Source organism: Semicossyphus pulcher, unplaced genomic scaffold, assembly GCF_022749685.1.
Source record: "Semicossyphus pulcher isolate SPU_LCO1_2020_fin unplaced genomic scaffold, fSemPul1.0.p SCAF_25, whole genome shotgun sequence".
Taxonomy (NCBI): Eukaryota; Metazoa; Chordata; class Actinopteri; order Labriformes; family Labridae; genus Semicossyphus; species Semicossyphus pulcher.
In genome coordinates, this window is record NW_027211699.1 from 6,140,719 (window position 1) to 6,152,500 (window position 11,782).

The window sequence follows — 11,782 nt, forward strand, 5'->3', positions numbered from 1 at the left end:
ACTCTCCTGCTACCAGTCCCAATTCCGTGCCTGGTCGGTACCCGGACTTGAACTGGCCGCCATCCGGTTCGCCAAGTCCCTACAGACTGAGCTGCCGACTGCCCCTAAACTACGAATTGGGACCATAAACATGTTGACCAGAAAAATGTGTACTACGTTATTAAATCAAGTAAGAAGTATAGTCATATACTCGTACAGTTCTATAAAACATACTTCTTTTTCCAACCAGTGTGTCGCCCCCTGCTGGACATTAGAATGAACGCAGATCTAAAGCACTTCCGCACTGGCGGTCCCTTACAGACTCAGAGAGGCGACGTCCACTTCTTCTAGATAATCTGTGGCGATGTAGCTCACTATTTGCACTTATTTTATTGCTTTAAAAATGATTCAAATTGTTCATTTGCACTGCTTTACTGTAGTCCCACTTTCATATAGATTAATTCTGCTTCTGAATAAAGACACATAGGGAAACATAATGTTAGTCTCCGGTACTTGTGAATAGAGGTTTGGGAGGGGTCCAAACATTGTTAGATTTCAAATATGGCCGCAGCATTCTCACGTTTGGGAACGGCTGTTTTACGGTATTTTAATAAAATGTAAAACTTTCAGATTTACAATGTGAACTTTTATCTCTGTGGAACCAAAAACATTCACAGAAGCGTAAATTCAGTTCTTAAAAGAAGCTCATTCCCGTTGATGCAACACTGACGAATCAACCGGAATTCTCTCTTTCCCGTCCTGCTTTCTGGACTCGCATGGCTTCAGCAGCAGCTGCTCTGTCTCGCATGTTAACTCTCTCTCTCTGTTTAATTTCCCCTCCTCATCCTGCCTCTCCTCTCCCTCTTCTTCCTCTTCCCTCCTCAGGGCTTGTTTGTTCTCCCTCGGCTCCCAGGTGTTTTCCTGCACCGCTCCGTGTTCCACTTAAGCTCCTCTTCCGTTCTGACTCAGGTACGGTATACTGATGGCTTCCCCTTCGCCGCAACACACAACACACTGATCAATATACACACGTGTGACACACTGCTCGCACATTAAAACACAGACAGAGCACACACACACACACACACACACACACACACACACACACGCGCTGCCTTATTCCTGTCTCATCCAACAATAACAGCACAAACCTTGCTTCCTGTGCGTGGGGGAACAATAGTGGGATGGCTTTGATGGCCAGAGGTAGTTTGTTGTAGATACTCCCTTATCGGCCCCGACATCACCACATCAGCTATGGATCCTGGCAGCATCCGACCGTCAGGAACAGCTTCTTCCCGATCCAGTGTCAGGATGTCAGGATGTATGGAAGACATGAAACTGCAGTAACAGACAGCATGTTATTGCAAGTGTTCTCTCCTTAGCCTCAGGTGATTTCAGGATAGTCAATGAATATAATTTATAGTTTATATCCTCCTTCACAGAACACTATTCGGTTGCTACACGCCTGATTTCCTGAAACGTAGCTTTACCATTAAAGGTAACCAGTTTTTCTTTATTTAAACATCTTAGTTTGCTCATCTTGACCTTATAACTAACAACCATACACCATATTGGCATTGCAGCTGCTTTCTCTATGATGTTATGTTTAGGGTGAAAGGGCATTCATTATGTCTGACTGCTGCGTTCCAGGGTGTAAGTTGTAAACGTCATGAATCTGACAAATCATTATCATTTCACCACTTCTACATTGACCAGCAACTAAAGAGACAATGGGTGGTGAAAACTGTAGGGACAAGGGGCCATGTTTCAAGTTGAAACAACAAACTGGCTAAATAACCTTGCTACAGTTAGACATCAGCTAAAGTACGTTAGCATCAACCACTTGCTAGCTAGGAAAGGAAAGGCATACCATACAATCCGGAATATAAGACGCACCGGAAGTTTCCATCTGTTTTGGGGGGTATCCCAGAGGGGAAAAAGGGTTTTCTATTGTTAATTATTAAAACAAAAATGTGTATTACAACACTGTTTTAAAATTACACACATTGTAGCCTACCATCTGTTTTCAGCATGTCCACTTTGTAATCCTGTTAGCTACCGGTGGAGTAGCTGAGCTCAGCCTACAGTAACGCTAATTGTTGTGAGGGTGGCGGTCATGACAGCGCATGTCCGTAACAAAAGCTTTAGCTAGATTATAGTGCCATCGTCTGGCTAAAATACCGTAAAACAATAAAATACCTCTCTCTGCATTTTTTACTGGTATATTAGTCGCACTAGTACACAGAGCACTTTTTAAAAGAAAATGAAAAGTGTGTCTTATACACCGGTACATTTCTAGCTAACATTACCGTTAGCTACTGCAGCGCTAACTAGGTACGCTAACAATTAAGCTTGCCAAAAAACAGGCAATAGGAGAAGGGTAGCTATCAGTAGGGTACAGTACTGTTAGCAAAGAATTAGACCTGTACTCTCATATCGTGTAACACTATCTAAATGCGATGTTAGTTAAGAAGTGGTTGAATGCTAATGTTCGCTGTTGCCTTCTTGTAGCTAATGAGTTATCAAATATGTTGTTTTCACCTAAATTTTGGCCCAGTGCGACTCCAGATTTTCACTTTGCTTTGTCTTTTCAGTTGATCAATAACATATACAACTTACAAGGTGGATCATAAGAGTATGACTTGGTGCAGCATTATAGTTTCCCACTCTGAGTGTGATGTCATAAGAAAATGGTCGCCATGAATGTTGGAAATCAGACTTAAATGTTTAATAATCTAGTTCTCTTAGCTGTAAGACAAAGTATTTATCACACACACACACACACACACACACACACACACTGCCCTTCTCTTTCCTCTGTTGTCTCACTCTCTCCATGAGTATCAATACTACCATTAATTCACTAAGCCGCAGGCGTCACCAGGGTCAGAGCTGTGTTGGGATATCAGTTGCCTCTGGAAACATCTCCATCAATCCGCCCCCTGTTCCTTCATGCATTGTCCATTTTGTCCATGCACTACCCTGTATACCCACTGATGCACCGTGTGTTTGTGTACATGTGTGTCTGTGTATCACTATGGAGCTCCGGCCTGCAGCAGCTGTGTACGGCTGTTTAAGTATGTGTGTGAACCGCGCTGCGTGTGTGTCCTGCGTGGGAGAAAGGAGGCGATGAGTCATAGCACACATACCACCAGGACACAACAGCTCCCCCTGTTGCTGCGGCAGGGGAAGCCCCGGCGCTGTGGGTGTATTGTCTGGGAGAACAGAGACGACCGTGACATCATAGGACATCTCTCTCCTACACCAGACGGTGGAGGAGGCGGGGAGGTGGTGAAAACAGGTGGAGGCAGTGGTTCTTCCATTTGGGAAACTTTACTTGTTTTTTCTTTCCTAACATTAGGGACAGACCACTACTGGTGAGGCCTCAGCTAAAAAAATCATTCAAAGTCATTCATTCCTTAATTGTAGTAATACTCTGATAACAGCAGCTATCATCAGCTATTAACTTTAATGAATGAGCCTCACTGTTAAACGCCTCGTTTTCTCACTGGGGTTTGGTGAGAGTGATGATGGAGATGTGGTGCTGAGAAAATCCTTACTTTAGGTTGTTTTCTGTGCTCTTCTGTGACATGTTGAGATAAAAAACACTCTTGAATGAAATAACCTCTTGCCAACCAGCTGCAGGATCTTTCATATTATGTCAATCTCAACCCATGTAGACAAAGTGGTCCCTCTAATTTCTTTACTGTGTAAGTCACTGTGAAACTTTGCCCTAGAAAATGAAAACAAAAGCTGTTTCGGCACCGTGCTGTTAATTGCTGTCGTCTATCAGTAGCTAACCGGTTAGCTACTAAAGAGTTGCGACGCTAGAGGAAAGCAACCATTCCAAGCTATTGAAATGTTTGCCAGGATTTAACTCCCTAGGTGGTGTTAGCTAACGTTAGCTTTCAGCCACGTCCTAGCTTACATTAGCCTGGAAGTATAACATGGCACAACAGGAAGGGGATCAAGGAATGTACTTCCTAGCTAACGTAATGCTGCTTACATGTTAAATGCCTACATTAGCAGGTTTCTTAGAGTAGTTGATTGGTTATAATCTACTTCCTAGCTAACGTAATGCTGCAATGTTGAATGCTAACAGTAGCTGTTGTCTCACATAGCAAAGGAGTTATCAAATATTAGGTGCCGTCAGAAAACTGCTTATGTTAGCTTTCAGCGTCCCCCTAGCTTAAATTAGCCTGAAAGTTTCACATGACACAATAGGAAAGGGATCACTAACATTAGGAATATACTTCATGAATGCTTACATTAGCAGCTTTCTTACAGTAGCTGATTGGCTATCAAATGTGTTTACTATGAAATGTGGCCTCAAATAAAGGTTGTTTCAGCACCATGCTGTTAATAGCTGCTGTCTCTTAGTAGCTAACAGGTTGGATAGGGAAAGGGATCATCAACCTTAGCTGGGACTATACTTCCAAGCTATGCGTTATCTATTAACTATTAGTTACCTATTATTAGCTACCGTCAGGCAACTGCTTATGTTAGCTTTCAGCCACTCCCTAGCTTATGTTACCCTGGAAGAACCTGGAAGGAACAACGCGACACTTGAGGAAAGGGCTCAAGTCATGTTAGCTATGAATGTACTACCTAGCTAAGGTAATGCTGCAATGTTGAATGCTAACAATAGCTGTTTTCTTAGCTAAGGGGTTTTCAGATATTAGCTACCATCAGAAAACTGCTTACGTTAGCTTTCAGCCACTCACTAGCTTACATTAGCGTTGGAGTATGACATGACACAAGAGGAAAGGGATCAACTAATGTTAGCGAAGAATGTCCTTACTAGCTACCATAATGCTGCAATGTTGAATGCTAACAATAGCTGTTTTCTTACAGTAGCTAATTGGCTATCAAATGTGTTTTTTACTTTGAAATCAAGCAAGCCATGACATTATTTCATCGTGTGTGTTCTCATAAAGGAGAATGTTAATTCAGCATTGAGTAAACTTGATGACATGTAGATTTTTGATCCAAACAATGAAATCAGCAACCCTGCGCCTCTGCGTGTGCAGATGTGTGTGAAGGCTCAAATAAGTGTGAAACAGCCTGTATCACCCTTCAAGCCTCTGTACCTTTGTTGTACACCGGCCAAGTTCACCAGAATACAAACACACACACACATACAGTATACACAAGGACAGGATCCACGCACACGCATCAACTCGTACGCTTACCCTCACACATGCACATGTGCGCACCGCAGCAGGGAGAGGAAACTGCAACACAATGATAAGGTCTGGGAACACAATGGGCTCAGCAGTGCACAGACAGAAGCCAGGACCAGTTTAGCTCTGAAAGGTCAACAAGCCTCTCCAAGCTTTCATTCAGTTCCCCCAGTTATTATTGTTCCACATTATAATGATTACTCTGATGGCCTTTATTTTGCAAATGTGGGAGCCATCCGGAAATACCAGTGAAATATGAAAATCCAGGCCTGACCAGAGAGGAGAGGGGAAAAAAGGTTACTTACTTCGGAGGGTGAACTTCTTTGACGTCAAGTTTCCCATGGCCCGGCCCAGTCTTGGATTGGACCTCAGGTTCATCACAGATCCCTGGTCAGGTGCCAATTTAGTGGACAGCTGCTTGTATTCACAATAGGCTAATAATTCCTATCATGGGAGTAGTATAGTAGGACTCTCATACAAAACATTTTAGAAGTGCTGCATACTTTGTGGTCAGCTGAATGTGTTCAAAGAAAAACATAATGCAGACACTAAGCTAACAAATAATGAACAAAAGACTAAGCTGCATTTTATGCATCTTCCAAATACAGCAGCAATTGACCATATTCAAATGGCGGCCATTTTCCTCTGACATCATAATTAGCATGGGAAGCTCAAATGCTTTTTTAATGTAACATACTGCTGTGTTCCAGGTTGTAAGTTATATGAATTAAGGGTATCAGACAAATCTTTATCATTTCACCATTTCGCAATTTATCAGCACATGAGAGACAATACTCAATGAAAATCTGGAGGGAAATCTGTTCATATTTCTTGTTAAAACAACATATTTATTAACCCATTAGCTGCCATCAAAAAACAGCTAACATTAGCTTTGTAGCTTACATTAGCCAGGAAGTGCTTCAAAACACAAGAAATACATCATCTCCTAGCTGAATTAATGTTGAAATGTTGAATGCTAACATGAGTAGTTGTCTCCCAGTAGGCAACAGGTTATCAAAAATTAGAGACCGTCAGACAACAGCTTGTTAATAAATATATGCAAATGTCAGACAACAGCTAGCAGTTAGCTTTTAGCTACTTTGTTTCAAAACACAATAAGGCATCAACTCCTACCTAACGTAATGTTAGCTAATGATTTACTCCATGCTTAATTAATGTTGCAATGTTGAATGCTAACATGAGTTGTTGGCTAACGTTAGGTAACAAAAATGAGCTACTGTCAGACAACAGCTTACTTTCAGCCACTTCCTAGCTTACATGGGAAAGGCAGCAGCTCCTAGCTAATGTAATGTTTGCCAGGATTTTACTCCATAGCTGATGTGATGTTGAAAAGTTGAATGCTAGAATTAGCTGTTGTCTAATGGTAGACAGGTTATTAAATATTAGTGACTGTCAGACAACAGCTAAAGTTAGCTTACAGCCATATTGCTAGCAAGGAAGTGTTACACGACACCATAGTAAAGGCATCAACTACTAGCTAATGTAATGATAGCTAATGAAGGTAATGATACCTTCTAGCTAAATTAATGTTGCAATGTTGAATGCTAAAATTAGCTGTTGGTAGCTAATGGGTTAACAAAAATTAGCTATTGCAGACAGCTAACTGTTAAAGCATTTTTACTGTTGTGCTATACAAATAAACTTTATTATCATCATAATAGCTTTTAGCCAGTTCCCAGCTTACAATAGCCAGGAAGTGTTACACTTCATTATAGGACAGACATTCACTCCTAGCTAGCATTACTTTAGCTACATGTACATATGCAGCCTATTTGTAGTATTAAACTCTTTCAGTTGTTAAATTGCCAAATTAGCTCTTAATAATGAGGTCTTTGTTGTGTCAGATCACACAAAGTGACACCACGATGAGCCGCTCTTCACTGTAACCCCACTGATGCAGAATCAAGACGTCAATTCAGCCCACAAGCGGCGCCAACCTCGAGGTTCAGTCTGAGCAAATGTCTGCTTGTTCCTCAAAGCTCTATGAGAGCAGCGCAGGTCACGGCCGTCTACAAAATGTCACAGCTCTTACATAATCTCTGCATGTATTTTCTGTCGTGGCATACAGCTATGCCACACTCCCGGCTCTGTGGTCTTCTAACAGGACAAAAAGGTCAGGACATTCGAGAGAGGAGAATGGATCTGGCAATTTGCCTCGCATCGTGCACAAAGGTTAGAACGGAGAGGTTCTAACCTTTATGGAGGGGTATGGACAGTTAGAGAATATCTGACCTAGATGCTGATTTTCCGACAGTCTCACATTTTGCTTGTTTTCAGGCCTGAATCTGTCTTTGTGAAACCTGTGTGGTAAGTGGGCTGCTTGACCTTTAAGATGGCTCAGATGACTGTCATACCAAGTGACTAATCAACTGAGTGAATATTGCACCAGTCAGTTAACAGAAAGTGTCACCATTTACATTAACACTGCATGCCATGAAAAGATATCTTCTTGTTTTTTAAATTCAATGTTTCATGCCAGTAAACTTGACCTCTGCCCATTCACATTTTTCCCTTTGGAAAATATTCAACAAACTCCAAAGCAACACAAACCTCTGGGGACAAACAAAGATCCAAAAACGGCAAGATTAAAAACAGAAAACCTTGATCATAGCAGCCATGCCTCCTCAGATTCTACTTTCTCACCATTAAAAAACCCCCAAAGCCCAAATATAGTTCTGCAGCAAAGGGTTACATGTGAATATGTTTTCAAAGAGAGATGAAAAAATGTGTTTCAAAGCATTCAAAAGCAGCAATCTCACCAGAGACAGACAATCGGAGCCTCCTAAGTGCTAATGACTGTTTGCTGATGTTTGTTGCCTGTAGTTAAGAGAGACAAAGAAATTCTTTACAGTCTGGACTTTTACTTCTCGGCATTTCTGCGTGAATGATGACACACTATAAAAAGGAGAAGGAGCCACATGTAGAGTCAATGGAATGTAAAGAATACTGGCTCTGCATGTTTTAGCTCACTAAACACAATGGTTCACATTACCGTCCGTTAGCACCTCATGCATTTACGATTGATTTTCTATCATCCTGCAAGTGGAAGTTTGCCCAGAAGCTAATAATCGATTATAGAAATCTATGGCGGCCACATTACTTTTTATTCTCTTACGTACAAGTCGGTGTGAAACTTTGAGAGGGAAATCTTAACATATCCTCTTTCGGACTGCAAACTGTTAAAGGGCCAGTTCACTGATTTTTAACCTCAGTCCTATCATGCTATTATGGGGAGCTAATGCCATTATGGTAGGAAAAAAATGCAAGTTTGCTCTGTGCCTTTGGGGGACGCTATCCGCTTCTCCAATGGTCCCTGGAAAACCTCCGCCAGATGACGCGTTTCACGTAGGGAGTTCGCTAAACTACACTTCCTAAATCTTGGACGCCCTCCCATGTCATGTCTCGCTCAAAATCGTCGATCCACCGGTATATTCTCATCGTATTTCAGATTCTGTCCCGCTCTGAGCCGTTGCCTGCAGAAAAACTGTAGTATTTCACTCCAGCGTCTCTCGCTGGGCCGTTCCTTTCAGAGGGAGGGGCGCAATGCATGCTGGGTGTTGTAGGAATGTAGAATGGGCGAAACCACAAGCTGTTTGTGCAACTTTCTCCACAGCTATGGCGCCAATTTCAAATATTATTGCTTCTATCGATTACAGAGAACACCAGCTTTGACGGACAGCGGCTTGTTCCAGGGGCGAACTGCTCCTTTAATCACTTTGTCTGAATCTGACCCAATGAAAGCAGCGTCAGTCAAAATAACTTTATAGATATAATAATTTTCACTCTGTTGTTGGGTTTGCTTTTGTAGGTCATAAAGACCTTTTCATAACCAGTTAAAAACTCCTCAAAGCAAAACCAACAGATTGTCCATTTAACATAAGAGAGACTGGGGAGCTCATGTAGAGAGGCTCAGTCCTCGGTGCAGCGGCCCCAGGTTAGACTCCGCCCCTCGGCCCTCTGCTGCACATCATCCCCACTCTCTCTTCTTATATTTCTGACTCTATCAGCTGTTTTATCAAATAAATGCAAGAACAAATGTCTGAAAAACTAAGTCCGACAAAATTAGAGTTGTATTTTACGAAGCTGAACGCAACACTTGAATGCAACACGTTCTGTTTGATTCTCTTGAGGATACAGAAAGTGTCGACATCAGAGAGTTTCATGATGAAAAAAGTCCATGTTTTAAGTTTATGTGGGAAGCTTCATTATTTAGTTGATCTCCAAACACATACTGAAAGTGGAAACTCTCAATGAAGTGTGTGTGTGTCTTAATGCCAGGTTGTTCTGCATCGATGCACACGCATGCCAGTGGGAGGGGACCCATGCCTCATTGTCCATGTGCTTTTTCACTCGCTCCTTAAAAGCTAATTTCTTCCCTCGCCATCTCCCACCCCCCATCGCCGCCCCTCCTCCTCCCCCTTCCCCTGGCTCTCTGTCTTGTGCGATCAACAATAGTCTATTCTGTGCCGTCCCGTGCGAGCGGAGCCACACCCGAAGCCAAGGCCACGGTGCGAGGGGAGATTGTTGGGCGGAAGCCAAGAGAGCGGGACACTGGCTCGATTCTCGTCTGGGAGCGCGGGCCCTGCTACGACGAGAGGGGAGAAGTGGTGTTATCTGTTTGGCTGTAAATTCCACGGCCCGTTCACTGCAGTGATTCCCCAAACAGTTGCCAGAGCTATGTGGGATAACTGGGGAGAAGTTCAAGTGATTTAAAAAAGAGAAAAGGTTGCATGAACTTATTTTAATGGGGGTATTACACCTGACTCAGTACCTGTAGAAAAATAATAGGAATCTGCCATCAAACAGAAAGAAGAAGCAACTAGGCAGGGTTGAAAACCACTGAGTAACCAGAACACCTCACACCTACGGGCGATTTAGAGTCACCAATGAACAAGCATGTCTTTAGACTGCGGGAGGAAGCCGGAGTACCCGATTGAACCCATGCATGCACGGGGAGAACATGCAAACTCCACACAGAAGGAGCCCCAACATCCAAACTGGGGCTCAAACTAGGTAGCTGTGAGGCGACAGCGCTAACCACTGCACCACTGCACCACCGTGCAGCCCGTTTAAAGCATAATGCCCGACAGAATTCACCAGCATGCAGGAGAAATGAAGCGTTTGATGCACCATATTTCTCTTCCACAAAGAAGAGAAAGAAGAATGAGGAAAGAAAGTTGGTTGGGATGTTCTAACTGTAGCTAATGACTGATATAATGAGTCATTTTAACTCGAAATATGGCTTCTTCAGAACTTCAAGAACTTAAACCAAGTCCAGTTACATTTTGGATTAAGCTTAGAATAAGCTGTGTCTCAATCCACAGGCTGCAGCCTTCGAAGGAGGCGGTCCACGGAGGATGCTCCATTCATAGCCTGTGTAGCCGAACTGAAATGAGACGATCTGGTCTACCCTTGCGTCACCAAACGCCACTCTTATTTTAAAGATAATTTGTTTCAAGGGCCCTTTCTTTTTTCTTTTAAAAGTGTATTCCTTGGCTGTGTAAAAGTCTACCATTTCATTTGGCGCGCAATGCATCTTGGGATACGGTGGGCCGCGAAGGATGCACTCGATGGATCCTTTGCTGCCGGGGAAACGGTGGACGCATTTGTCGGCCGCATCTGAAGGAGCCTTCGAATAGGGACAGCTTTCGACACGCTTCTGTGACGCAATCAGCTATCATCATCAACAGCTATCGACTTGATAACGTTGCTGTTAGCTAACTGCTAGCTGACTTGGACTCGGGTAACAGGGGGACTCGAGACTCAACACAGACTGGAGGTTTGGTGACTCGCCGACAACACTGACACAACTATGAATGGCCCATCTTTGTCTTCTGTGTTTCTCACTTCCTGTCAGTTTACCTCATGCGGTCGTTAGAGCCCCCAAAAGTCCCCACCTCTTCACATATCACAGGGACAATCCAGGCCCTGATCTCAGCGCTGAAGGTCACTCCACGGACCTGTTATTCTCTATCATCACAATCGGTTCCTAAGTGCCACAGCTGGACCCCCCCACACACGCTCTGATAAGGCCAGACACTCTTCATTGTCCAATAACGTAAATATGACACACCAACACACCATCCGAGGGTCCCTGTCTGCAGCGGCCAGCCAGCCTAATTATATCATTATCCCTTGTCTGATTGTGCCTGTGCAGCTGAGACGAGGGAGGGCCTTTGTGTGGCCGCTGGAATGTGGTGCGCTTGGCATTTTTCAGCGAAAGGGCAGCTTTCTGGAAGCTGCTGCCAAAGGAGAGGAGAGGAGGGTGAGATCACGGCTGCTGGTGCCCACTCCTCTCTTCTCTCGCTCTATCTCTCACTCCATCTTTCTGAGGGTCTCTGTAATCCCTCTGTGGATCTAGCTCTCTCTCACCCGCAGACACTTCCCTCTTGTGTCTGTAAATCTGTCGCTTGCATCCCTTTGCGTCTTCATCTCCCCGTCCCCTCTCTCGAAACCTTCCAGGTTTTCTAATTCAGCCATCAGAGGATAAAGTGGCCTTTCACGATGGCATGCACAGGATGTGGTTCTCCGGTGATAAGAGCTGACAGGCCGCACCGAGGGGGACCGCTCCGATGTCTGATAGCGGACTCTGAGGCGAC